Genomic DNA, 24,392 nt, shown 5'->3' on the forward strand with positions numbered 1-24,392 from the left:
TCTGATTCCCCATATCTGATTCCCCGCCTCTGTTTCCCCGCCTCTGATTCCCTGCCTCTGATTCCCAACCTCTGATTCCCCATATCTGATTCCCCGCCTCTGTTTCCCCGCCTCTGATTCCCTGCCCCTGTTTCCCCATATCTGATTCCCTGCCTCTGATTCCCCAACTCAGATTCCCCGCCTCTGATTCCCCAGCTCTGATTCCCCGCCTCTGATTTCCCGTGTTTGATTCCCTGCCTCTGATTCCCCGCCTCTGATTCCCCATCTCTGATTCACCGCCTTTGATTCGCCACCTCTGATTCCACATATATGATTCCCCACCTCTGTTTCCCCGCCTCTGATTCCCCGCCTCTGATTCTCCATATCTCATTCCCCGCCTCTGAATCCCCATCTCTGATTCCCGGACTCTGATTCTCCACCTCTGATTCCCGGCCTCTCATTCCCAGCATCTGATTCCCGGCCTCTGATTCCCGGCCTCTGATTCCCCGCTTCTGATTCTGATTCCCTGCCTCTGATTCCCCATCTCTGATTCCGCACATCTGATTCCCTGCCTCTGATTCCCCACCTCTGATTACCCATATCTGACTTCCCGCCTCTGTTTCCCCGCCTCTGATTCCCCGCCTCTGTTTCCCCATATCTAATTCCCAACCTCTGATGCCCCAACTCTGATTACCTGCCTCTGATTCCCCGCGTTCTATTCCCTGCCTCTGATTCCCCGCCTGTGATTCCCCATCTCTGATTCACCACCTCTGATTCCCCACCTCTGATTCCCCATATCTAATTCCCCGCCTCTGTTTGCCCGCCTCTGATTCCCCGCCTCTGTTTCCCCATATCTGATTCCCCGCCTCTGAATCCCCAACTCTGATTCCCTGCCTCTGATTCCCCAGCTCTGATTCCCCGCCTTTGATTCCCCCCGTCTGATTCCCAGCCTCTGAATCCCCGTGTCTGATTTCCTGCCTCTGATTCCCCACCTCTGATTCCCCATCTCTGATTCACAGCCTCTGATTCCCCACCTCTGATTCCCCATCTCTGATTCCGCACATCTGATTCCCTGCCTCTGATTCCCCGCCTCTGTTTCCCCATATCTAATTCCCAACCTCTGATGCCCCAACTCAGATTCCCTGCCTCTGATTCCCCGCGTTCTATTCCCTGCCTCTGATTCCCCGCCTGTGATTCCCCATCCCTGATTCACCAACTCTGATTCCCCACCTCTGATTCCCCATATCTAATTCCCCGCCTCTGAATCCCCAACTCTGATTCCCTGCCTCTGATTCCCCAGCTCTGATTCCCCGCCTTTGATTCCCCCCGTCTTATTCCCAGCCTCTGAATCCCCGTGTCTGATTTCCTGCCTCTGATTCCCCACCTCTGATTCCCCATCTCTGATTTACAGCCTCTGATTCCCCACCTCTGATTCCCCATCTCTGATTCCGCACATCTGATTCCCTGCCTCTGATTCCCCGACTCTGATCCCCACCTCTGATTCCCAACCTCTGATTCCCCACCTCTGAATCCCCATATCTGATTCCCTGCCTCTGATTCCCCGCCTCTGATTCCCTGCCTCTGATTCCCCGCCTCTGATTCCCCAGCTCTGATTCCCCGCCTCTGAATCCCCAACTCTGATTCCCTGCCTCTGATTCCCTGCCTCTGATTCCCTGCCTCTGATTCCCAACCTCAGATTCCCCACCTCTGAGTCCCCATATCTGTTTCCCCGCCTCTGTTTCCCCGCCTCTGATTCCCCGCCTCTGATTCCCAGGCTCTGATTCTCCGCCTCTGATTCCCCGCCTCTGGTTCCCCGCCTCTGATTCGCTGCCTCTGATTCCCCATCTCTGATTCCGCACATCTGATTCCCTGCCTCTGATTCCCCGCCTCTGACTCCCCGCCTCTGATTCCCTGCCTCTGTTTCCCAACCTCTGATTCCCCACCTCTGATTCCCCATATCTGATTCCCCACCTCTGTTTCCCTGCCTCTGATTCCCCACCTCTGTTTCCCCATATCTGATATCCCGCCTCTGATTCCCCAACTCTGATACCCCGCCTCTGATTCCCCAGCTCTGATTCCCCACCTCTGATTCCCCGTGTTTGATTCCCTGCCTCTGATTCCCCGCCTCTGATTCCCCATCTCTGATTCACCGCCTTTCATTCGCCACCTCTGATTCCCCATATCAAATTCCCCGCCTCTGTTTCCCCGCCTCTGATTCCCCGCCTCTGTATCCCCATATCTGATTCCCCACCTCTGATTCCCCATATCTGATTCCCCGCCTCTCTTTCCTCGCCTCTGATTCCCCGCCTCTGATTCCCCATATCTGATTCCCCATATCTGATTCCCCGCCTCTGATTCCCCGCCTCTGTTTCCCCATATCTGATTCCCCACCTCTGATTCCCCATATCTGATTCCCCGCCTCTCTTTCCGCGCCTCTGATTCCCTGCCTCTGATTCCCCATATCTGATTCCCCGCCTCTGTTTCCCCATATCTAATTCCCCGCCTCTGATTCCCAAACTCTGATTCCCCGACTCTGATTCCCCAACTCTGATTCCCCGCCTCTGATTCCCCACATCTGATTCCCTGCCTCTGATTCCCCGCCTCCGATTCCCTGCCTCTGATTCCCAACCTCTGATTCCCCACCTCTGAATCCCCATATCTGATTCCCTGCCTCTGATTCCCCCTCTCTGATTCCCTGCCTCTGATTCCCCGCCTCTGATTCCCCAGCTCTGATTTCCCGCCTCTGAATCCCCAACTCTGATTCCCTGCCTCTGATTCCCCAGCTCTGATTCCCCGCCTCTGATTCCCCAGCTCTGATTCCCTGCCTCTGATTTCCCGCCTGTGATTCCCCATCTCTGATTCACAACCTCTGATTCCCCACCTCTGATTCCCCATATCTGATTCCCCGCCTCTAATTCCCCGCCTCTGTTTCCCCATATCTGATTCCACGCCTCTGAATCCCCGCCTCTGGTTCCCCGCCTCTGATTCGCTGCTTCTGATTCCCCATCTCTGATTCCGCACATCTGATTCCCTGCCTCTGATTCCCCGCCTCTGACACCCCGCCTCTGATTCCCTGCCTCTGTTTCCCAACCTCTGATTCCCCATATCTGATTCCCCACCTCTGAATGCCCGCCTCTGGTTCCCCGCCTCTGATTCGCTGCCTCTGATTCCCCATCTCTGATTCCGCACATCTGATTCCCTGCCTCTGATTCCCCGCCTCTGATTCCCCATCTCTGATTCCCCACCTCTGAATCCGCGTGTCTGATACCCAGCCTCTGATACCCCGCCCCTGATTCCCCACCTCTGATTCCCCATATTTGATACCCCGCCTCTGTTTCTGCGCCTCTGATTCCCCGCCTCTGATTCCCCGCCTCTGTTTCCCCATATCTGATTCGCCGCCTCTGATTCCCCAACTCTGATTCCCCGCCTCTGATTCCCCAGATCTGATTCCCCGTGTTTGATTCCCCGCGTCTGATTCCCCATCTCTGATTCCCGACCTCTGATTCCCGGCCTCTCATTCCCGGCCTCTGATTCCCGGCCTCTGATTCCCCGCCTCTGGTTCCCCGCCTCTGATTCGCTGCCTCTGATTCCCCATCTCTGATTCCGCACATCTGATTCCCTGCCTCTGATTCCCCGCCTCTGACTCCCCGCCTCTGATTCCCTGCCTCTGTTTCCAAACCTCTGATTCCCCACCTCTGATTCCCCATATCTGATTCCCCACCTCTGTTTCCCCGCCTCTGGTTCCCCGCCTCTGATTCGCTGCCTCTGATTCCCCATCTCTGATTCTGCACATCTGATTCCCTGCCTCTGATTCCCCGCCTCTGATTCCCATCTCTGATTCCCCGCCTCTGAATCCCCGTGTCTGATACCCAGCCTCTGATACCCCGCCCCTGATTCCCCACCTCTGATTCCCCATATCTGATACCCCGCCTCTGTTTCTGCGCCTCTGATTCCCCGCCTCTGATTCCCCGCCTCTGCTTCCCCATATCTGATTCCCCGCCTCTGATTCCCCAGATCTGATTCCCCGTGTTTGATTCCCCGCCTCTGATTCGCCATCTCTGATTCCCGGCCTCTGATTCCCGGCCTCTCATTCCCGGCCTCTGATTCCCGGCCTCTGATTCCCCGCCTCTGGTTCCCCGCCTCAGATTCGCTGCCTCTGATTCCCCATCTCTGATTCCGCACATCTGATTCCCTGCCTCTGATTCCCCGCCTCTGACTCCCCGCCTCTGATTGTCTGCCTCTGTTTCCCAACCTCTGATTCCCCACCTCCGATTCCCCATATCTGATTCCCCACCTCTGTTTCCCTGCCTCTGATTCCCCACCTCTGTTTCCCCATATCTGATTCCCCGCCTCTGAATCCCCAACTCTGATTCCCCACCTCTGATTCCCCAGCTCTGATTTCCCACCTCTGATTCCCCGTGTTTGATTCCCTGCCTCTGATTCCCCGCCTCTGATTCCCCATCTCTGATTCACCGCCTTTGATTCGCCACCTCTGATTCCCCATATCTGATTCCCCACCTCTGTTTCCCCGCCTCTGATTCCCCGCCTCTGATTCTCCACATCTCATTCCCCGCCTCTGAATCCGCATCTCTGATTCCCGGACTCTGATTCCCAACCTCTGATTCCCGGCCTCTTATTCCCAGCATCTGATTCCAGGCCTCTGATTCCCCGCCTCTGATTCCCCAGCTCTGATTCCCGGCCTCTGATTCCCCATCTCTGATTCACCGCCTTTGATTCGCAACCTCTGATTCCCCATATCTGATTCCCCGCCTCTGTTTCCCCGCCTCTGATTCCCCGCCTCTGATTCCCCATATCTCATTCCCCGCCTCTAAATCCCCATCTCTGATTCCCGGACTCTGATTCCCCACCTCTGATTCCCGGCCTCTTATACCCGGCATCTGATTCCGGCCTCAGATTCCCGGCCTCTGATTCCCTGCTTCTGATTCTGATTCCCTGCCTCTGATTCCCCATCTCTGATACCGCACATCTGATTCCCTACCTCTGATTCCCCACCTCTGATTCCCCATATCTGATTCCCCGCCTCTGTTTGCCCGCCTCTAATTCCCCGCCTCTGTTTCCCCATATCTGATTCCACGCCTCTGAATCCCCGCCTCTGGTTCCCCGCCTCTTATTCGCTGCTTCTGATTCCCCATCTCTGATTCCGCACATCTGATTCCCTGCCTCTGATTCCCCGCCTCTGACACCCCGCCTCTGATTACTTGCCTCTGTTTCCCAACCTCTGATTCCCCATATCTGATTCCCCACCTCTGAATGCCCGCCTCTGGTTCCCCGCCTCTGATTCGCTGCCTCTGATTCCCCATCTCTGATTCCGCACATCTGATTCCCTGCCTCTGATTCCCCGCCTCTGATTCCCCATCTCTGATTCCCCCCCTCTGAATCCGCGTGTCTGATACCCAGCCTCTGATACCCCGCCCCTGATTCCCCACCTCTGATTCCCCATATCAGATACCCCGCCTCTGTTTCTGCGCCTCTGATTCCCCGCCTCTGATTCCCCGCCTCTGTTTCCCCATATCTGATTCGCCGCCTCTGATTCCCCAACTCTGATTCCCCGCCTCTGATTCCCCAGATCTGATTCCCCGTGTTTGATTCCCCGCGTCTGATTCCCCATCTCTGATTCCCGACCTCTGATTCCCGGCCTCTCATTCCCGGCCTCTGATTCCCGGCCTCTGATTCCCCGCCTCTGTTTCCCCGCCTCTGATTCGCTGCCTCTGATTCCCCATCTCTGATTCCGCACATCTGATTCCCTGCCTCTGATTCCCCGCCTCTGACTCCCCGCCTCTGATTCCCTGCCTCTGTTTCCAAACCTCTGATTCCCCACCTCTGATTCCCCATATCTGATTCCCCACCTCTGTTTCCCCGCCTCTGGTTCCCCGCCTCTGATTCGCTGCCTCTGATTCCCCATCTCTGATTCCGCACATCTGATTCCCTGCCTCTGATTCCCCGCCTCTGATTCCCATCTCTGATTCCCCGCCTCTGAATCCCCGTGTCTGATACCCAGCCTCTGATACCCCGCCCCTGATTCCCCACCTCTGATTCACCATATCTGATACCCCGCCTCTGTTTCTGCGCCTCTGATTCCCCGCCTCTGATTCCCCGCCTCTGCTTCCCCATATCTGATTCCCCGCCTCTGATTCCCCAGATCTGATTCCCCGTGTTTGATTCCCCGCCTCTGATTCGCCATCTCTGATTCCCGGCCTCTGATTCCCGGCCTCTCATTCCCGGCCTCTGATTCCCGGCCTCTGATTCCCCGCCTCTGGTTCCCCGCCTCTGATTCGCTGCCTCTGATTCCCCATCTCTGATTCCGCACATCTGATTCCCTGCCTCTGATTCCCCGCCTCTGACTCCCCGCCTCTGATTGTCTGCCTCTGTTTCCCAACCTCTGATTCCCCGCCTCTGTTTCCCCATATCTGATTCCCCGCCTCTGAATCCCCAACTCTGATTCCCTGCCTCTGATTCCCCAGCTCTGATTCCCCGCCTTTGATTCCCCCCGTCTGATTCCCAGCCTCTGAATCCCCGTGTCTGATTTCCTGCCTCTGATTCCCCACCTCTGATTCCCCATCTCTGATTCACAGCCTCTGATTCCCGACCTCTGATTCCCCATCTCTGATTCCGTACATCTGATTCCCTGCCTCTGATTCCCCGCCTCTGTTTCCCCATATCTAATTCCCAACCTCTGATGCCCCAACTCAGATTCCCTGCCTCTGATTCCCCGCGTTCTATTCCCTGCCTCTGATTCCCCGCCTGTGATTCCCCATCCCTGATTCACCACCTCTGATTCCCCACCTCTGATTCCCCATATCTAATTCCCCGCCTCTGAATCCCCAACTCTGATTCCCTGCCACTGATTCCCCAGCTCTGATTCCCCGCCTTTGATTCCCCCCGTCTTATTCCCAGCCTCTGAATCCCCGTGTCTGATTTCCTGCCTCTGATTCCCCACCTCTGATTCCCCATCTCTGATTCACAGCCTCTGATTCCCCACCTCTGATTCCCCATCTCTGATTCCGCACATCTGATTCCCTGCCTCTGATTCCCCGACTCTGATCCCCACCTCTGATTCCCAACCTCTGATTCCCCACCTCTGAATCCCCATATCTGATTCCCTGCCTCTGATTCCCCGCCTCTGATTCCCTGCCTCTGATTCCCCGCCTCTGATTCCCCAGCTCTGATTCCCCGCCTCTGAATCCCCAACTCTGATTCCCTGCCTCTGATTCCCTGCCTCTGATTCCCTGCCTCTGATTCCCAACCTCAGATTCCCCACCTCTGAGTCCCCATATCTGTTTCCCCGCCTCTGTTTCCCCGCCTCTGATTCCCCGCCTCTGATTCCCAGGCTCTGATTCTCCGCCTCTGATTCCCCGCCTCTGGTTCCCCGCCTCTGATTCGCTGCCTCTGATTCCCCATCTCTGATTCCGCACATCTGATTCCCTGCCTCTGATTCCCCGCCTCTGACTCCCCGCCTCTGATTCCCTGCCTCTGTTTCCCAACCTCTGATTCCCCACCTCTGATTCCCCATATCTGATTCCCCACCTCTGTTTCCCTGCCTCTGATTCCCCACCTCTGTTTCCCCATATCTGATATCCCGCCTCTGATTCCCCAACTCTGATACCCCGCCTCTGATTCCCCAGCTCTGATTCCCCACCTCTGATTCCCCGTGTTTGATTCCCTGCCTCTGATTCCCCGCCTCTGATTCCCCATCTCTGATTCACCGCCTTTCATTCGCCACCTCTGATTCCCCATATCAAATTCCCCGCCTCTGTTTCCCCGCCTCTGATTCCCCGCCTCTGTTTCCCCATATCTGATTCCCCACCTCTGATTCCCCATATCTGATTCCCCGCCTCTCTTTCCTCGCCTCTGATTCCCCGCCTCTGATTCCCCATATCTGATTCCCCATATCTGATTCCCCGCCTCTGATTCCCCGCCTCTGTTTCCCCATATCTGATTCCCCACCTCTGATTCCCCATATCTGATTCCCCGCCTCTCTTTCCGCGCCTCTGATTCCCTGCCTCTGATTCCCCATATCTGATTCCCTGCCTCTGTTTCCCCATATCTAATTCCCCGCCTCTGATTCCCAAACTCTGATTCCCCGACTCTGATTCCCCAACTCTGATTCCCCGCCTCTGATTCCCCACATCTGATTCCCTGCCTCTGATTCCCCGCCTCCGATTCCCTGCCTCTGTTTCCCAACCTCTGATTCCCCATATCTGATTCCCCACCTCTGAATGCCCGCCTCTGGTTCCCCGCCTCTGATTCGCTGCCTCTGATTCCCCATCTCTGATTCCGCACATCTGATTCCCTGCCTCTGATTCCCCGCCTCTGATTCCCCATCTCTGATTCCCCACCTCTGAATCCGCGTGTCTGATACCCAGCCTCTGATACCCCGCCCCTGATTCCCCACCTCTGATTCCCCATATCTGATACCCCGCCTCTGTTTCTGCGCCTCTGATTCCCCGCCTCTGATTCCCCGCCTCTGTTTCCCCATATCTGATTCGCCGCCTCTGATTCCCCAACTCTGATTCCCCGCCTCTGATTCCCCAGATCTGATTCCCCGTGTTTGATTCCCCGCGTCTGATTCCCCATCTCTGATTCCCGACCTCTGATTCCCGGCCTCTCATTCCCGGCCTCTGATTCCCGGCCTCTGATTCCCCGCCTCTGGTTCCCCGCCTCTGATTCGCTGCCTCTGATTCCCCATCTCTGATTCCGCACATCTGATTCCCTGCCTCTGATTCCCCGCCTCTGACTCCCCGCCTCTGATTCCCTGCCTCTGTTTCCAAACCTCTGATTCCCCACCTCTGATTCCCCATATCTGATTCCCCACCTCTGTTTCCCCGCCTCTGGTTCCCCGCCTCTGATTCGCTGCCTCTGATTCCCCATCTCTGATTCCGCACATCTGATTCCCTGCCTCTGATTCCCCGCCTCTGATTCCCATCTCTGATTCCCCGCCTCTGAATCCCCGTGTCTGATACCCAGCCTCTGATACCCCGCCCCTGATTCCCCACCTCTGATTCCCCATATCTGATACCCCGCCTCTGTTTCTGCACCTCTGATTCCCCGCCTCTGATTCCCCGCCTCTGCTTCCCCATATCTGATTTCCCGCCTCTGATTCCCCAGATCTGATTCCCCGTGTTTGATTCCCCGCCTCTGATTCGCCATCTCTGATTCTCGGCCTCTGATTCCCGGCCTCTCATTCCCGGCCTCTGATTCCCGGCCTCTGATTCCCCGCCTCTGGTTCCCCGCCTCTGATTCGCTGCCTCTGATTCCCCATCTCTGATTCCGCACATCTGATTCCCTGCCTCTGATTCCCCGCCTCTGACTCCCCGCCTCTGATTGTCTGCCTCTGTTTCCCAACCTCTGATTCCCCACCTCCGATTCCCCATATCTGATTCCCCACCTCTGTTTCCCTGCCTCTGATTCCCCACCTCTGATTCCCCATCTCTGATTCCGCACATCTGATTCCCTGCCTCTGATTCCCCGCCTCTGATTCCCCATCTCTGATTCCCCACCTCTGAATCCCCATATCTGATTCCCCGCCTCTCTTTCCTCGCCTCTGATTCCCCGCCTCTGATTCCCCATATCTGATTCCCCATATCTGATTCCCCGCCTCTGATTCCCCGCCTCTGTTTCCCCATATCTGATTCCCCACCTCTGATTCCCCATATCTGATTCCCCGCCTCTCTTTCCGCGCCTCTGATTCCCTGCCTCTGATTCCCCATATCTGATTCCCCGCCTCTGTTTCCCCATATCTAATTCCCCGCCTCTGATTCCCAAACTCTGATTCCCCGACTCTGATTCCCCAACTCTGATTCCCCGCCTCTGATTCCCCACATCTGATTCCCTGCCTCTGATTCCCCGCCTCCGATTCCCTGCCTCTGTTTCCCAACCTCTGATTCCCCATATCTGATTCCCCACCTCTGAATGCCCGCCTCTGGTTCCCCGCCTCTGATTCGCTGCCTCTGATTCCCCATCTCTGATTCCGCACATCTGATTCCCTGCCTCTGATTCCCCGCCTCTGATTCCCCATCTCTGATTCCCCACCTCTGAATCCGCGTGTCTGATACCCAGCCTCTGATACCCCGCCCCTGATTCCCCACCTCTGATTCCCCATATCTGATACCCCGCCTCTGTTTCTGCGCCTCTGATTCCCCGCCTCTGATTCCCCGCCTCTGTTTCCCCATATCTGATTCGCCGCCTCTGATTCCCCAACTCTGATTCCCCGCCTCTGATTCCCCAGATCTGATTCCCCGTGTTTGATTCCCCGCGTCTGATTCCCCATCTCTGATTCCCGACCTCTGATTCCCGGCCTCTCATTCCCGGCCTCTGATTCCCGGCCTCTGATTCCCCGCCTCTGGTTCCCCGCCTCTGATTCGCTGCCTCTGATTCCCCATCTCTGATTCCGCACATCTGATTCCCTGCCTCTGATTCCCCGCCTCTGACTCCCCGCCTCTGATTCCCTGCCTCTGTTTCCAAACCTCTGATTCCCCACCTCTGATTCCCCATATCTGATTCCCCACCTCTGTTTCCCCGCCTCTGGTTCCCCGCCTCTGATTCGCTGCCTCTGATTCCCCATCTCTGATTCCGCACATCTGATTCCCTGCCTCTGATTCCCCGCCTCTGATTCCCATCTCTGATTCCCCGCCTCTGAATCCCCGTGTCTGATACCCAGCCTCTGATACCCCGCCCCTGATTCCCCACCTCTGATTCCCCATATCTGATACCCCGCCTCTGTTTCTGCACCTCTGATTCCCCGCCTCTGATTCCCCGCCTCTGCTTCCCCATATCTGATTTCCCGTCTCTGATTCCCCAGATCTGATTCCCCGTGTTTGATTCCCCGCCTCTGATTCGCCATCTCTGATTCTCGGCCTCTGATTCCCGGCCTCTCATTCCCGGCCTCTGATTCCCGGCCTCTGATTCCCCGCCTCTGGTTCCCCGCCTCTGATTCGCTGCCTCTGATTCCCCATCTCTGATTCCGCACATCTGATTCCCTGCCTCTGATTCCCCGCCTCTGACTCCCCGCCTCTGATTGTCTGCCTCTGTTTCCCAACCTCTGATTCCCCACCTCCGATTCCCCATATCTGATTCCCCACCTCTGTTTCCCTGCCTCTGATTCCCCACCTCTGATTCCCCATCTCTGATTCCGCACATCTGATTCCCTGCCTCTGATTCCCTGCCTCTGATTCCCCATCTCTGATTCCCCACCTCTGAATCCGCGTGTCTGATACCCAGCCTCTGATACCCCGCCCCTGATTCCCCACCTCTGATTCCCCATATCTGATACCCCGCCTCTGTTTCTGCGCCTCTGATTCCCCGCCTCTGATTCCCCGCCTCTGTTTCCCCATATCTGATTCGCCGCCTCTGATTCCCCAACTCTGATTCCCCGCCTCTGATTCCCCAGATCTGATTCCCCGTGTTTGATTCCCCGCGTCTGATTCCCCATCTCTGATTCCCGACCTCTGATTCCCGGCCTCTCATTCCCGGCCTCTGATTCCCGGCCTCTGATTCCCCGCCTCTGGTTCCCCGCCTCTGATTCGCTGCCTCTGATTCCCCATCTCTGATTCCGCACATCTGATTCCCTGCCTCTGATTCCCCGCCTCTGACTCCCCGCCTCTGATTCCCTGCCTCTGTTTCCAAACCTCTGATTCCCCACCTCTGATTCCCCATATCTGATTCCCCACCTCTGTTTCCCCGCCTCTGGTTCCCCGCCTCTGATTCGCTGCCTCTGATTCCCCATCTCTGATTCCGCACATCTGATTCCCTGCCTCTGATTCCCCGCCTCTGATTCCCATCTCTGATTCCCCGCCTCTGAATCCCCGTGTCTGATACCCAGCCTCTGATACCCCGCCCCTGATTCCCCACCTCTGATTCCCCATATCTGATACCCCGCCTCTGTTTCTGCACCTCTGATTCCCCGCCTCTGATTCCCCGCCTCTGCTTCCCCATATCTGATTCCCCGCCTCTGATTCCCCAGATCTGATTCCCCGTGTTTGATTCCCCGCCTCTGATTCGCCATCTCTGATTCTCGGCCTCTGATTCCCGGCCTCTCATTCCCGGCCTCTGATTCCCGGCCTCTGATTCCCCGCCTCTGGTTCCCCGCCTCTGATTCGCTGCCTCTGATTCCCCATCTCTGATTCCGCACATCTGATTCCCTGCCTCTGATTCCCCGCCTCTGACTCCCCGCCTCTGATTGTCTGCCTCTGTTTCCCAACCTCTGATTCCCCACCTCCGATTCCCCATATCTGATTCCCCACCTCTGTTTCCCTGCCTCTGATTCCCCACCTCTGTTTCCCCATATCTGATTCCCCGCCTCTGATTCCCCAACTCTGATTCCCCACCTCTGATTCCCCAGCTCTGATTTCCCACCTCTGATTCCCCGTGTTTGATTCCCTGCCTCTGATTCCCCGCCTCTGATTCCCCATCTCTGATTCACCGCCTTTGATTCGCCACCTCTGATTCCCCATATCTGATTCCCCACCTCTGTTTCCCCGCCTCTGATTCCCCGCCTCTGATTCTCCACATCTCATTCCCCGCCTCTGAATCCCCATCTCTGATTCCCGGACTCTGATTCCCAACCTCTGATTCCCGGCCTCTTATTCCCAGCATCTGATTCCAGGCCTCTGATTCCCCGCCTCTGATTCCCCAGCTCTGATTCCCGGCCTCTGATTCCCCATCTCTGATTCACCGCCTTTGATTCGCAACCTCTGATTCCCCATATCTGATTCCCCGCCTCTGTTTCCCCACCTCTGATTCCCCGCCTCTGATTCCCCATATCTCATTCCCCGCCTCTAAATCCCCATCTCTGATTCCCGGACTCTGATTCCCCACCTCTGATTCCCGGCCTCTTATACCCGGCATCTGATTCCGGCCTCAGATTCCCGGCCTCTGGTTCCCCGCCTCTGATTCGCTGCCTCTGATTCCCCATCTCTGATTCCGCACATCTGATTCCCTGCCTCTGATTCCCCGCCTCTGATTCCCATCTCTGATTCCCCGCCTCTGAATCCCCGTGTCTGATACCCAGCCTCTGATACCCCGCCCCTGATTCCCCACCTCTGATTCCCCATATCTGATACCCCGCCTCTGTTTCTGCACCTCTGATTCCCCGCCTCTGATTCCCCGCCTCTGCTTCCCCATATCTGATTCCCCGCCTCTGATTCCCCAGATCTGATTCCCCGTGTTTGATTCCCCGCCTCTGATTCGCCATCTCTGATTCTCGGCCTCTGATTCCCGGCCTCTCATTCCCGGCCTCTGATTCCCGGCCTCTGATTCCCCGCCTCTGGTTCCCCGCCTCTGATTCGCTGCCTCTGATTCCCCATCTCTGATTCCGCACATCTGATTCCCTGCCTCTGATTCCCCGCCTCTGACTCCCCGCCTCTGATTGTCTGCCTCTGTTTCCCAACCTCTGATTCCCCACCTCCGATTCCCCATATCTGATTCCCCACCTCTGTTTCCCTGCCTCTGATTCCCCACCTCTGATTCCCCATCTCTGATTCCGCACATCTGATTCCCTGCCTCTGATTCCCCGCCTCTGATTCCCCATCTCTGATTCCCCACCTCTGAATCCGCGTGTCTGATACCCAGCCTCTGATACCCCGCCCCTGATTCCCCACCTCTGATTCCCCATATCTGATACCCCGCCTCTGTTTCTGCGCCTCTGATTCCCCGCCTCTGATTCCCCGCCTCTGTTTCCCCATATCTGATTCGCCGCCTCTGATTCCCCAACTCTGATTCCCCAGATCTGATTCCCCGTGTTTGATTCCCCGCGTCTGATTCCCCATCTCTGATTCCCGACCTCTGATTCCCGGCCTCTCATTCCCGGCCTCTGATTCCCGGCCTCTGATTCCCCGCCTCTGGTTCCCCGCCTCTGATTCGCTGCCTCTGATTCCCCATCTCTGATTCCGCACATCTGATTCCCTGCCTCTGATTCCCCGCCTCTGACTCCCCGCCTCTGATTCCCTGCCTCTGTTTCCAAACCTCTGATTCCCCACCTCTGATTCCCCATATCTGATTCCCCACCTCTGTTTCCCCGCCTCTGGTTCCCCGCCTCTGATTCGCTGCCTCTGATTCCCCATCTCTGATTCCGCACATCTGATTCCCTGCCTCTGATTCCCCGCCTCTGATTCCCATCTCTGATTCCCCGCCTCTGAATCCCCGTGTCTGATACCCAGCCTCTGATACCCCGCCCCTGATTCCCCACCTCTGATTCCCCATATCTGATACCCCGCCTCTGTTTCTGCACCTCTGATTCCCCGCCTCTGATTCCCCGCCTCTGCTTCCCCATATCTGATTCCCCGCCTCTGATTCCCCAGATCTGATTCCCCGTGTTTGATTCCCCGCCTCTGATTCGCCATCTCTGATTCTCGGCCTCTGATTCCCGGCCTCTCATTCCCGGCCTCTCATTCCCGGCCTCTGATTCCCCGCCTCTGGTTCCCCGCCTCTGATTCGCTGCCTCTGATTCCCCATCTCTGATTCCGCACATCTGATTCCCTGCCTCTGATTCCCCGCCTCTGACTCCCCGCCTCTGATTGTCTGCCTCTGTTTCCCAACCTCTGATTCCCCACCTCCGATTCCCCATATCTGATTCCCCACCTCTGTTTCCCTGCCTCTGATTCCCCACCTCTGTTTCCCCATATCTGATTCCCCGCCTCTGATTCCCCAACTCTGATTCCCCACCTCTGATTCCCCAGCTCTGATTTCCCACGTCTGATTCCCCGTGTTTGATTCCCTGCCTCTGATTCCCCGCCTCTGATTCCCCATCTCTGATTCACCGCCTTTGATTCGCCACCTCTGATTCCCCATATCTGATTCCCCACCTCTGTTTCCCCGCCTCTGATTCCCCGCCTCTGATTCTCCACATCTCATTCCCCGCCTCTGAATCCCCATCTCTGATTCCCGGACTCTGATTCCCAACCTCTGATTCCCGGCCTCTTATTCCCAGCATCTGATTCCAGGCCTCTGATTCCCCGCCTCTGATTCCCCAGCTCTGATTCCCGGCCTCTGATTCCCCATCTCTGATTCACCGCCTTTGATTCGCAACCTCTGATTCCCCATATCTGATTCCCCACCTCTGTTTCCCCACCTCTGATTCCCCGCCTCTGATTCCCCATATCTCATTCCCCGCCTCTAAATCCCCATCTCTGATTCCCGGACTCTGATTCCCCACCTCTGATTCCCGGCCTCTTATACCCGGCATCTGATTCCGGCCTCAGATTCCCGGCCTCTGATTCCCTGCTTCTGATTCTGATTCCCTGCCTCTGATTCCCCATCTCTGATACCGCACATCTGATTCCCTACCTCTGATTCCCCACCTCTGATTCCCCATATCTGATTCCCCGCCTCTGTTTGCCCGCCTCTAATTCCCCGCCTCTGTTTCCCCATATCTGATTCCACGCCTCTGAATCCCCGCCTCTGGTTCCCCGCCTCTGATTCGCTGCTTCTGATTCCCCATCTCTGATTCCGCACATCTGATTCCCTGCCTCTGATTCCCCGCCTCTGACACCCCGCCTCTGATTACTTGCCTCTGTTTCCCAACCTCTGATTCCCCATATCTGATTCCCCACCTCTGAATGCCCGCCTCTGGTTCCCCGCCTCTGATTCGCTGCCTCTGATTCCCCATCTCTGATTCCGCACATCTGATTCCCTGCCTCTGATTCCCCGCCTCTGATTCCCCATCTCTGATTCCCCACCTCTGAATCCGCGTGTCTGATACCCAGCCTCTGATACCCCGCCCCTGATTCCCCACCTCTGATTCCCCATATCTGATACCCCGCCTCTGTTTCTGCGCCTCTGATTCCCCGCCTCTGATTCCCCGCCTCTGTTTCCCCATATCTGATTCGCCGCCTCTGATTCCCCAACTCTGATTCCCCGCCTCTGATTCCCCAGATCTGATTCCCCGTGTTTGATTCCCCGCGTCTGATTCCCCATCTCTGATTCCCGACCTCTGATTCCCGGCCTCTGATTCCCTGCCTCTGGTTCCCCGCCTCTGATTCGCTGGCTCTGATTCCCCATCTCTGATTCCGCACATCTGATTCCCTGCCTCTGATTCCCCACCTCTGACTCCCCGCCTCTGATTCCCTGCCTCTGTTTCCAAACCTCTGATTCCCCACCTCTGATTCCCCATATCTGATTCCCCACCTCTGTTTCCCCGCCTCTGGTTCCCCGCCTCTGATTCGCTGCCTCTGATTCCCCATCTCTGATTCCGCACATCTGATTCCCTGCCTCTGATTCCCCGCCTCTGATTCCCATCTCTGATTCCCCGCCTCTGAATCCCCGTGTCTGATACCCAGCCTCTGATACCCCGCCCCTGATTCCCCACCTCTGATTCACCATATCTGATACCCCGCCTCTGTTTCTGCGCCTCTGATTCCCCGCCTCTGATTCCCCGCCTCTGCTTCCCCATATCTGATTCCCCGCCTCTGATTCCCCAGATCTGATTCCCCGTGTTTGATTCCCCGCCTCTGATTCGCCATCTCTGATTCCCGGCCTCTGATTCCCGTCCTCTCATTCCCGGCCTCTGATTCCCGGCCTCTGATTCCCCGCCTCTGGTTCCCCGCCTCTGATTCGCTGCCTCTGATTCCCCATCTCTGATTCCGCACATCTGATTCCCTGCCTCTGATTCCCCGCCTCTGACTCCCCGCCTCTGATTGTCTGCCTCTGTTTCCCAACCTCTGATTCCCCGCCTCTGTTTCCCCATATCTGATTCCCCGCCTCTGAATCCCCAACTCTGATTCCCTGCCTCTGATTCCCCAGCTCTGATTCCCCGCCTTTGATTCCCCCCGTCTGATTCCCAGCCTCTGAATCCCCGTGTCTGATTTCCTGCCTCTGATTCCCCACCTCTGATTCCCCATCTCTGATTCACAGCCTCTGATTCCCCACCTCTGATTCCCCATCTCTGATTCCGCACATCTGATTCCCTGCCTCTGATTCCCCGCCTCTGTTTCCCCATATCTAATTCCCAACCTCTGATGCCCCAACTCAGATTCCCTGCCACTGATTCCCCGCGTTCTATTCCCTGCCTCTGATTCCCCGCCTGTGATTCCCCATCCCTGATTCACCACCTCTGATTCCCCACCTCTGATTCCCCATATCTAATTCCCCGCCTCTGAATCCCCAACTCTGATTCCCTGCCTCTGATTCCCCAGCTCTGATTCCCCGCCTTTGATTCCCCCCGTCTTATTCCCAGCCTCTGAATCCCCGTGTCTGATTTCCTGCCTCTGATTCCCCACCTCTGATTCCCCATCTCTGATTCACAGCCTCTGATTCCCCACCTCTGATTCCCCATCTCTGATTCCGCACATCTGATTCCCCGCCTCTGATTCCCCATATCTGATTCCCCATATCTGATTCCCCGCCTCTGATTCCCCGCCTCTGTTTCCCCATATCTGATTCCCCACCTCTGATTCCCCATATCTGATTCCCCGCCTCTCTTTCCGCACCTCTGATTCCCTGCCTCTGATTCCCCATATCTGATTCCCCGCCTCTGTTTCCCCATATCTAATTCCCCGCCTCTGATTCCCAAACTCTGATTCCCCGACTCTGATTCCCCAACTCTGATTCCCCGCCTCTGATTCCCCACATCTGATTCCCTGCCTCTGATTCCCCGCCTCCGATTCCCTGCCTCTGATTCCCAACCTCTGATTCCCCACCTCTGAATCCCCATATCTGATTCCCTGCCTCTGATTCCCCCTCTCTGATTCCCTGCCTCTGATTCCCCGCCTCTGATTCCCCAGCTCTGATTTCCCGCCTCTGAATCCCCAACTCTGATTCCCTGCCTCTGATTCCCCAGCTCTGATTCCCCGCCTCTGATTCCCCAGCTCTGATTCCCTGCCTCTGATTTCCCGCCTGTGATTCCCCATCTCTGATTCACAACCTCTGATTCCCCACCTCTGATTCCCCATATCTGATTCCCCGCCTCTGTTTGCCCGCCTCTAATTCCCCGCCTCTGTTTCCCCATATCTGATTCCACGCCTCTGAATCCCCGCCTCTGGTTCCCCGCCTGTGATTCGCTGCTTCTGATTCCCCATCTCTGATTCCGCACATCTGATTCCCTGCCTCTGATTCCCCGCCTCTGACACCCCGCCTCTGATTCCCTGCCTCTGTTTCCCAACCTCTGATTCCCCATATCTGATTCCCCACCTCTGAATGCCCGCCTCTGGTTCCCCGCCTCTGATTCGCTGCCTCTGATTCCCCATCTCTGATTCCGCACATCTGATTCCCTGCCTCTGATTCCCCGCCTCTGATTCCCCATCTCTGATTCCCCACCTCTGAATCCGCGTGTCTGATACCCAGCCTCTGATACCCCACCCCAGATTCCCCACCTCTGATTCCCCATATCTGATACCCCGCCTCTGTTTCTGCGCCTCTGATTCCCCGCCTCTGATTCCCCGCCTCTGTTTCCCCATATCTGATTCGCCGCCTCTGATTCCCCAACTCGGATTCCCCGCCTCTGATTCCCCAGATCTGATTCCCCGTGTTTGATTCCCCGCGTCTGATTCCCCATCTCTGATTCCCGACCTCTGATTCCCGGCCTCTCATTCCCGGCCTCTGATTCCCGGCCTCTGATTCCCCGCCTCTGGTTCCCCGCCTCTGATTCGCTGCCTCTGATTCCCCATCTCTGATTCCGCACATCTGATTCCCTGCCTCTGATTCCCCGCCTCTGACTCCCCGCCTCTGATTCCCTGCCTCTGTTTCCAAACCTCTGATTCCCCACCTCTGATTCCCCATATCTGATTCCCCACCTCTGTTTCCCCGCCTCTGGTTCCCCGCCTCTGATTCGCTGCCTCTGATTCCCCATCTCTGATTCCGCACATCTGATTCCCTGCCTCTGATTCCCCGCCTCTGATTCCCATCTCTGATTCCCCGCCTCTGAATCCCCGTGTCTGATACCCAGCCTCTGATACCCCGCCCCTGATTCCCCACCTCTGATTCCCCATATCTGATACCCCGCCTCTGTTTCTGCGCCTCTGATTCCCCGCCTCTGATTCCCCGCCTCTGCTTCCCCATATCTGATTCCCCGCCTCTGATTCCCCAGATCTGATTCCCCGTGTTTGATTCCCCGCCTCTGATTCGCCATCTCTGATTCCCGGCCTCTGATTCCCGGCCTCTCATTCCCGGCCTCTGATTCCCGGCCTCTGATTCCCCGCCTCTGGTTCCCCGCCTCTGATTCGCTGCCTCTGATTCCCCATCTCTGATTCCGCACATCTGATTCCCTGCCTCTGATTCCCCGCCTCTGACTCCACGCCTCTGATTGTCTGCCTCTGTTTCCCAACCTCTGATTCCCCACCTCCGATTCCCCATATCTGATTCCCCACCTCTGTTTCCCTGCCTCTGATTCCCCACCTCTGTTTCCCCATATCTGATTCCCCGCCTCTGATTCCCCAACTCTGATTCCCCACCTCTGATTCCCCAGCTCTGATTTCCCAACTCTGATTCCCCGTGTTTGATTCCCTGCCTCTGATTCCCCGCCTCTGATTCCCCATCTCTGATTCACCGCCTTTGATTCGCCACCTCTGATTCCCCATATCTGATTCCCCACCTCTGTTTCCCCGCCTCTGATTCCCCGCCTCTGATTCTCCACATCTCATTCCCCGCCTCTGAATCCCCATCTCTGATTCCCGGACTCTGATTCCCAACCTCTGATTCCCGGCCTCTTATTCCCAGCATCTGATTCCAGGCCTCTGATTCCCCGCCTCTGATTCCCCAGCTCTGATTCCCGGCCTCTGATTCCCCATCTCTGATTCACCGCCTTTGATTCGCAACCTCTGATTCCCCATATCTGATTCCCCGCCTCTGTTTCCCCGCCTCTGATTCCCCGCCTCTGATTCCCCATATCTCATTCCCCGCCTCTAAATCCCCATCTCTGATTCCCGGACTCTGATTCCCCACCTCTGATTCCCGGCCTCTTATACCCGGCATCTGATTCCGGCCTCAGATTCCCGGCCTCTGATTCCCTGCTTCTGATTCTGATTCCCTGCCTCTGATTCCCCATCTCTGATACCGCACATCTGATTCCCTACCTCTGATTCCCCACCTCTGATTCCCCATATCTGATTCCCCGCCTCTGTTTGCCCGCCTCTAATTCCCCGCCTCTGTTTCCCCATATCTGGTTCCACGCCTCTGAATCCCCGCCTCTGGTTCCCCGCCTCTGATTCGCTGCTTCTGATTCCCCATCTCTGATTCCGCACATCTGATTCCCTGCCTCTGATTCCCCGCCTCTGACACCCCGCCTCTGATTACTTGCCTCTGTTTCCCAACCTCTGATTCCCCATATCTGATTCCCCACCTCTGAATGCCCGCCTCTGGTTCCCCGCCTCTGATTCGCTGCCTCTGATTCCCCATCTCTGATTCCGCACATCTGATTCCCTGCCTCTGATTCCCCGCCTCTGATTCCCCATCTCTGATTCCCCACCTCTGAATCCGCGTGTCTGATACCCAGCCTCTGATACCCCGCCCCTGATTCCCCACCTCTGATTCCCCATATCTGATACCCCGCCTCTGTTTCTGCGCCTCTGATTCCCCGCCTCTGATTCCCCGCCTCTGTTTCCCCATATCTGATTCGCCGCCTCTGATTCCCCAACTCTGATTCCCCGCCTCTGATTCCCCAGATCTGATTCCCCGTGTTTGATTCCCCGCGTCTGATTCCCCATCTCTGATTCCCGACCTCTGATTCCCGGCCTCTCATTCCCGGCCTCTGATTCCCGGCCTCTGATTCCCCGCCTCTGGTTCCCCGCCTCTGATTCGCTGCCTCTGATTCCCCATCTCTGATTCCGCACATCTGATTCCCTGCCTCTGATTCCCCGCCTCTGACTCCCCGCCTCTGATTCCCTGCCTCTGTTTCCAAACCTCTGATTCCCCACCTCTGATTCCCCATATCTGATTCCCCACCTCTGTTTCCCCGCCTCTGGTTCCCCGCCTCTGATTCGCTGCCTCTGATTCCCCATCTCTGATTCCGCACATCTGATTCCCTGCCTCTGATTCCCCGCCTCTGATTCCCATCTCTGATTCCCCGCCTCTGAATCCCCGTGTCTGATACCCAGCCTCTGATACCCCGCCCCTGATTCCCCACCTCTGATTCACCATATCTGATACCCCGCCTCTGTTTCTGCGCCTCTGATTCCCCGCCTCTGATTCCCCGCCTCTGCTTCCCCATATCTGATTCCCCGCCTCTGATTCCCCAGATCTGATTCCCCGTGTTTGATTCCCCGCCTCTGATTCGCCATCTCTGATTCCCGGCCTCTGATTCCCGGCCTCTCATTCCCGGCCTCTGATTCCCGGCCTCTGATTCCCCGCCTCTGGTTCCCCGCCTCTGATTCGCTGCCTCTGATTCCCCATCTCTGATTCCGCACATCTGATTCCCTGCCTCTGATTCCCCGCCTCTGACTCCCCGCCTCTGATTGTCTGCCTCTGTTTCCCAACCTCTGATTCCCCGCCTCTGTTTCCCCATATCTGATTCCCCGCCTCTGAATCCCCAACTCTGATTCCCTGCCTCTGATTCCCCAGCTCTGATTCCCCGCCTTTGATTCCCCCCGTCTGATTCCTAGCCTCTGAATCCCCGTGTCTGATTTCCTGCCTCTGATTCCTCACCTCTGATTCCCCATCTCTGATTCACAGCCTCTGATTCCCCACCTCTGATTCCCCATCTCTGATTCCGCACATCTGATTCCCTGCCTCTGATTCCCCGCCTCTGTTTCCCCATATCTAATTCCCAACCTCTGATGCCCCAACTCAGATTCCCTGCCTCTGATTCCCCGCGTTCTATTCCCTGCCTCTGATTCCCCGCCTGTGATTCCCCATCCCTGATTCACCACCTCTGATTCCCCACCTCTGATTCCCCATATCTAATTCCCCGCCTCTGAATCCCCAACTCTGATTCCCTGCCTCTGATTCCCCAGCTCTGATTCCCCGCCTTTGATTCCCCCCGTCTTATTCCCAGCCTCTGAATCCCCGTGTCTGATTTCCTGCCTCTGATTCCCCACCTCTGATTCCCCATCTCTGATTCACAGCCTCTGATTCCCCACCTCTGATTCCCCATCTCTGATTCCGCACATCTGATTCCCTGCCTCTGATTCCCCGACTCTGATCCCCACCTCTGATTCCCAACCTCTGATTCCCCACCTCTGAATCCCCATATCTGATTCCCTGCCTCTGATTCCCCGCCTCTGATTCCCTGCCTCTGATTCCCCGCCTCTGATTCCCCAGCTCTGATTCCCCGCCTCTGAATCCCCAACTCTGATTCCCTGCCTCTGATTCCCTGCCTCTGATTCCCTGCCTCTGATTCCCAACCTCAGATTCCCCACCTCTGAGTCCCCATATCTGTTTCCCCGCCTCTGTTTCCCCGCCTCTGATTCCCCGCCTCTGATTCCCAGGCTCTGATTCTCCGCCTCTGATTCCCCGCCTCTGGTTCCCCGCCTCTGATTCGCTGCCTCTGATTCCCCATCTCTGATTCCGCACATCTGATTCCCTGCCTCTGATTCCCCGCCTCTGACTCCCCGCCTCTGATTCCCTGCCTCTGTTTCCCAACCTCTGATTCCCCACCTCTGATTCCCCATATCTGATTCCCCACCTCTGTTTCCCTGCCTCTGATTCCCCACCTCTGTTTCCCCATATCTGATATCCCGCCTCTGATTCCCCAACTCTGATACCCCGCCTCTGATTCCCCAGCTCTGATTCCCCACCTCTGATTCCCCGTGTTTGATTCCCTGCCTCTGATTCCCCGCCTCTGATTCCCCATCTCTGATTCACCGCCTTTCATTCGCCACCTCTGATTCCCCATATCAAATTCCCCGCCTCTGTTTCCCCGCCTCTGATTCCCCGCCTCTGTTTCCCCATATCTGATTCCCCACCTCTGATTCCCCATATCTGATTCCCCGCCTCTCTTTCCTCGCCTCTGATTCCCCGCCTCTGATTCCCCATATCTGATTCCCCATATCTGATTCCCCGCCTCTGATTCCCCGCCTCTGTTTCCCCATATCTGATTCCCCACCTCTGATTCCCCATATCTGATTCCCCGCCTCTCTTTCCGCACCTCTGATTCCCTGCCTCTGATTCCCCATATCTGATTCCCCGCCTCTGTTTCCCCATATCTAATTCCCCGCCTCTGATTCCCAAACTCTGATTCCCCGACTCTGATTCCCCAACTCTGATTCCCCGCCTCTGATTCCCCACATCTGATTCCCTGCCTCTGATTCCCCGCCTCCGATTCCCTGCCTCTGTTTCCCAACCTCTGATTCCCCATATCTGATTCCCCACCTCTGAATGCCCGCCTCTGGTTCCCCGCCTCTGATTCGCTGCCTCTGATTCCCCATCTCTGATTCCGCACATCTGATTCCCTGCCTCTGATTCCCCGCCTCTGATTCCCCATCTCTGATTCCCCACCTCTGAATCCGCGTGTCTGATACCCAGCCTCTGATACCCCGCCCCTGATTCCCCACCTCTGATTCCCCATATCTGATACCCCGCCTCTGTTTCTGCGCCTCTGATTCCCCGCCTCTGATTCCCCGCCTCTGTTTCCCCATATCTGATTCGCCGCCTCTGATTCCCCAACTCTGATTCCCCGCCTCTGATTCCCCAGATCTGATTCCCCGTGTTTGATTCCCCGCGTCTGATTCCCCATCTCTGATTCCCGACCTCTGATTCCCGGCCTCTCATTCCCGGCCTCTGATTCCCGGCCTCTGATTCCCCGCCTCTGGTTCCCCGCCTCTGATTCGCTGCCTCTGATTCCCCATCTCTGATTCCGCACATCTGATTCCCTGCCTCTGATTCCCCGCCTCTGACTCCCCGCCTCTGATTCCCTGCCTCTGTTTCCAAACCTCTGATTCCCCACCTCTGATTCCCCATATCTGATTCCCCACCTCTGTTTCCCCGCCTCTGGTTCCCCGCCTCTGATTCGCTGCCTCTGATTCCCCATCTCTGATTCCGCACATCTGATTCCCTGCCTCTGATTCCCCGCCTCTGATTCCCATCTCTGATTCCCCGCCTCTGAATCCCCGTGTCTGATACCCAGCCTCTGATACCCCGCCCCTGATTCCCCACCTCTGATTCCCCATATCTGATACCCCGCCTCTGTTTCTGCACCTCTGATTCCCCGCCTCTGATTCCCCGCCTCTGCTTCCCCATATCTGATTCCCCGCCTCTGATTCCCCAGATCTGATTCCCCGTGTTTGATTCCCCGCCTCTGATTCGCCATCTCTGATTCTCGGCCTCTGATTCCCGGCCTCTCATTCCCGGCCTCTGATTCCCGGCCTCTGATTCCCCGCCTCTGGTTCCCCGCCTCTGATTCGCTGCCTCTGATTCCCCATCTCTGATTCCGCACATCTGATTCCCTGCCTCTGATTCCCCGCCTCTGACTCCCCGCCTCTGATTGTCTGCCTCTGTTTCCCAACCTCTGATTCCCCACCTCCGATTCCCCA

This window comes from Narcine bancroftii, unplaced genomic scaffold (genome assembly GCF_036971445.1).
Source record: "Narcine bancroftii isolate sNarBan1 unplaced genomic scaffold, sNarBan1.hap1 Scaffold_160, whole genome shotgun sequence".
Taxonomy (NCBI): domain Eukaryota; kingdom Metazoa; phylum Chordata; class Chondrichthyes; order Torpediniformes; family Narcinidae; genus Narcine; species Narcine bancroftii.